At 46.8% G+C, this 4,601-nt stretch overlaps 1 pseudogene; it reads left to right on the top strand.

Moving 5' to 3' along the window:
• Window positions 1-1,397: 1,397 nt before the first annotated feature.
• On the top strand, window positions 1,398-1,516 carry LOC125483407 (annotated as a pseudogene).
• The last annotated feature ends 3,085 nt before the right edge of the window (window positions 1,517-4,601 follow it).

The following is a 4,601-nucleotide window of genomic DNA, read 5'->3' as shown; positions in this document are numbered from 1 at the left end:
CCCCTACCGCATCCCAAAACCAGTCCAGCTCGTCCCTGCCTCCCTAATCTGTTCTTCCTCCCACCTATCCCCTCCTCCCACCTCAAGCCGCACCTCCATCTCCTACCGACAAACCTCATCCCGCCCCCTTGACCTGTCCATCCTCCCTGGACTGACCTATCCCCTTCCTAACTCCCTACTTACACTCATCTTTACTGGCTCCATCCCCGCCTCTTCGACCTGTTTGTTTCCTCTCCACCTATTCTCTCCTCTATCCCTCTTCTATCCGCCTCCCACTCTCTCCCTATTTATTTCAAAACCCCCTTCCCCTCCCCCTTTTCTGATGAAGGGTCCAGGCCCGAAACGTCAGCCTCTCTGCTCCTATGATGCTGCTTGGCCTGTTGTGTTCATCCAGCCCTGCACCTTGTCGTCTTGGATAGACTGGGTCTATTTTTGCTGGAATGCAGGATGTTGAGGGACGACCTGATAGAAGTTTATAAAATTGTGAATTGTATGGATAGAGTGGAAAGTATGAGGCTTTTTCCCAGGGTGGAGGGGTCAATTACTAGGGGACACAAGTTCAAGGTGCAGGGAGGATGTTTAAAAGAGATTCAAAGATAGTGGGGGCTGCCAATGCTGGAGAATCTGAGATAACAAGGTATAGAGCTGGATGAACACAGCAGGCCAAGCAGCATCAGAGGAGCAGAAAAGCTGACGTTTTGGGTCCAGACCCTTCTTCAGAAATGGGGGAGGGGAAGGGGATTCTGAAATAAATAGGGAGAGAGGGGGAGGCGGATAGAAGATGGATAAAGGAGAAGATAGGTGGAGAGGAGTCAGACAGGTCAAAGAGGCTGGGATGGAGCTAGTAAAGGTGAGTGTAGGTGGGGAGTTAGGGAGGAGATAGGTCAGTCCAGGGAGGACGGATAGGTCAAGGAGGTAGGATGAGGCTGGTAGGTAGGAAGTGAGGGTGGGGGTTGAGGTGGGAGGAGGGGATAGGTGGGAGGAAGGACAGGTTAGGGGGCGGGGACGAGCTGGGCTGGTTTTGGGATGCAGTAGGGGGAGGGGAGATTTTGAAGCTTGTGAAGTCCACATTGATACCATTGGGCTGCAGGGTTCCCAAGCGAAATATGAGATGCTGTTCCTGCAACCTTCAGGTGGCATCGTTGTGGTACTGCAGGAGGCCCAGGATGGACATGTCGTCCAAGGAGTTGGAGGGGGAGTTGAAATGGTTTGCGACTGGGAGATGCAGTCGAGATGTGTGAGGCAAGTTTTCACACAAAGGGTGGTGAGTGCCTGGAATGTATTGCCAGAGGAGGTGGTGGAAGCAGACACAATAGAAACATTCAAGAAGCACCTTGACGAATACATGAATTAGGAAGGGAATAGAGGGATACAGATCTACGGCCTACAGCCTATTTGCCTATGGCCATACTAGTCTGAAAACGCCTGATCTTGTCTGATCTCAGAAACTAAGCAGACTCAGGCCTGGTTAGTACTTGGATGGGAGACTGTCTGGGAATACCAGGTGCAGTAGACTTATGGGCGGCAAAGTGGCATAATGGTTAGCACTGCTGCCTCACAGCACCAGGGACCTGCGTTTGATTTCTGCCTTGGGTGACTTTCTGTGTGGAGTTTGCACATTCCCCCTGTGTCTGTGTGGGTCCCCCAGTCCAAAGATGTGTAGGTTAGGGTGGATTGGCTGTGTTAAATTGCTTGTAGTGTTCAGGGAGGTGTAGATTAGGTGGGTTATAGGGGGATGGGTTTGGGTGGGATGCTCTGAGGTTCAGTGTGGACTTGTTGGGCTGAAGGGCCTGTTTCCACACTGTCGGGATTCTGTGATTGTATGTGAAGACAGTTTCAGTATGAAAGGGCAAAATGTGTCAGAGTGGGCTGAAGGGCCTGTTCCCATGCTGTAATGATCTTTGTTCTTTGATCTAATTGATTGTGACATCCTGAGGTTGTGAAAGATGACATTTGAAAATGTGCCAATTGGTTGTTTTGTGTGTAGCCCATTTCTAATCTTTGTTAATGATGGAGCGAGCTCAAATTTTCTGTCTATCATTGCCTCTCAGATAGCACCAGAATTAATGTGAGCTTGTATGCATTCAAATTCCTAGCACTTACAGTCCCTTATTTTTACTGCAATCAAGTTAACAAGTCATTTATTTAGAAATGAGTCAAGCTGCCTTTGCAGCTAGCAGAAGACCTGCAAAGAAATGCTATAAGCTCCTGCATAAAAATCACTAAGTTCCTTCCAGCCTCAATATAAAACCAGTTCACAGTTTGAAACCCATCATAAATTCACTGCGACATAGCTTCCAACCAAAGTAAGGGCTGACGAGTTCAGTAGCAAATGGAAATGAACTATTTTGAAATATCGACTTGCTGCAGAGCAACCCAGGGCCATGTTTTCAGCCACCTTCTGAAATAAGGCTTCTTGCTCACTATGATTTATATTCCACTAAGTGATGCAGTGTTCTTTTCAATTGTGCAGCTCCTTCGGAATGATATTTTAATAGTGGCAGTAGGCATAAAACAGTTGCTTGACATGGAGTACCTGCAGTTATGGAGAGGGTTGGACAGACTAGACTTTACCATTGGAGTTGAGGGGTCTCTTGATTCAAAGAATATAAGATCCTGAACGGTCTTCACAAGGAGTACGTAGAAAGGGTGGCCCTACATGGAGGTGTTACTGAGATTGGGAGGGGGGTGGGGCTTGAGTTATAAGGAGAGGCTGGATAGGTTGGGAACTTTTTTCCTGGAGCATAGGAGGTTGAGGGCTGATCTTGTAGAGGCTTATAAAATTGTGAGCCCCTTGGATAAAGTGAATAGCCGAGGTCTTTTCTCTAGGGTAGGGACTTCAAAACAAAGGAGCATATTTTTAAGGTGAGAGGAGAAACATTTAAAAGTGACCCAAAGGGCAACATTTTCACACAGAGGGTAGTTCATTCGTGGAATGAGCTGCTTGAGGAAGTGGTAGATGCAGGTACGGTTACAACATGTGAAAGGCATTTGGACAGGTACATGAAAAGGAAAGGTTTAATCCTGATCTACAACTTCTGCAGTTCTTTCGGTTTCTATTAAGGTTTAAAGGAATATGGGAGAAATGCAGGCAGACGGGACTAGTATAGTTTAGGAAACTCAGTCAGCATGGATGAGTTGGACAGAAGGCTCTGTTTCCATGCTGTATGAGTTTATGACTCTGTGAGTTAAGGGTTATCCTGTCAGGACAGGGATGAAGAGAATTTCTCTCTCTTCGAGGGTTGTGAGACTTTGTTTTTCAGATGGCAATGGAGGGTGGATCTTTCCAAGACGATGGGAGGTTGATTCTTGTCAGGAATGGAGTAAAAGGCTATTGGGTGTCAATGGGAATGTGGTATTCAAAACACAATCAAATCAGCCAAGATATTACTCAATGGTGGAGAAGGCTAGAGGGACCAAATAGCCTATTCCTGCTCTGAATTTGTATGTTTCTCTGCACAAATAAATATTTACCACTTGTTACGCAAATAGAGATGCACATAATGGGTGAAAAAATGCAGCTATATCAGTGGGGAGTAGCTCTGCAGTACTGAGAATCACCTGAATTAATGACTTGCATATGTACATTTGATTACCTTTGCTGAGCAGCTCAGAACATGCGTGGGCATGAATGAAGCTTGGGCTTGTGTGCAGACCAATAAAAACGTTAAGGAAGATGCCTCAGGTAAAGATAATTGGAGAGCAATATAACAGGGTTATTAATCGGGCACAGTCCACGCCAAGTGGTCCTCCAGGAAGATTGTTTCATGGACCATTTCAACCAGGAGCATGCTGAGACAGTGAAGTAAAGAAAGGTTTAGTTGGTCCTTTGTGTGGATCAGTTGGGCTGGATGACCTGTTTCTGAACTGAATACTCTATGTGAATCTACCAGTGCAATCTTAACACCACATCCATCCGTAAGCCGGGACTAGGCTGAAAGGTGAGACGGATGGGTTGCACGTACTGTAAATACAGGTACCATAGCATTGTTGCTATACTCAGTACCTGCCTCCTCATTGGTATTTTACCAGCAGTGGGGGCATACAGGCAGCTTGCCAACCTGTAATCAATCAAATCCCTTTTAACTGGCCAATATATGGTCATTTAAGGTAGTACACCCATTGGTACTTTACCAACAACATATGGCATGACTCCTTATGATAAATCTGACAGCCCTTCTCTAGGCTGACAGGGTTGGGGGTTTGGGAGGGAGCAAACCCCTTCTGTTTCAGAAACCTGTGCCCAATTAAGCCACCATCCCCACCGTGATATTTCCACCTATGTCTCACACCAAGTGTCTGCTTGGTTTCCTCCAGACCCTGATCCTCCATTCCCCTCCTCCCCACACCTCACCATCACACAAGACCTGCCGTTTTCATCTCAGCTAAACTCTGCGCTTACGTTATCATTTGAGTCGGTGGGTCCTCCATGTTAGTCCCAGCTGTGGCCACTGGTCCCAGTGATGATGGAGAGTGGTTTGCTATTGGACTAGCAGACAGCACGTCATTCCAGATAAGTGTAGCAGTCTCCCTCTGAGACAACTAAAAGGCTGACAGCCATTATACTATTGCCAGGAGACCAGCCAAGCAATGTTGTACCT

This window comes from Rhincodon typus, chromosome 6 (assembly GCF_021869965.1).
Source record: "Rhincodon typus isolate 14 chromosome 6, sRhiTyp1.1, whole genome shotgun sequence".
In the NCBI taxonomy this organism is placed as follows: Eukaryota; Metazoa; Chordata; class Chondrichthyes; order Orectolobiformes; family Rhincodontidae; genus Rhincodon; species Rhincodon typus.
Note: the sequence above shows the minus strand (reverse complement) of the source record. Positions and strands in the feature narration are given on the sequence as shown.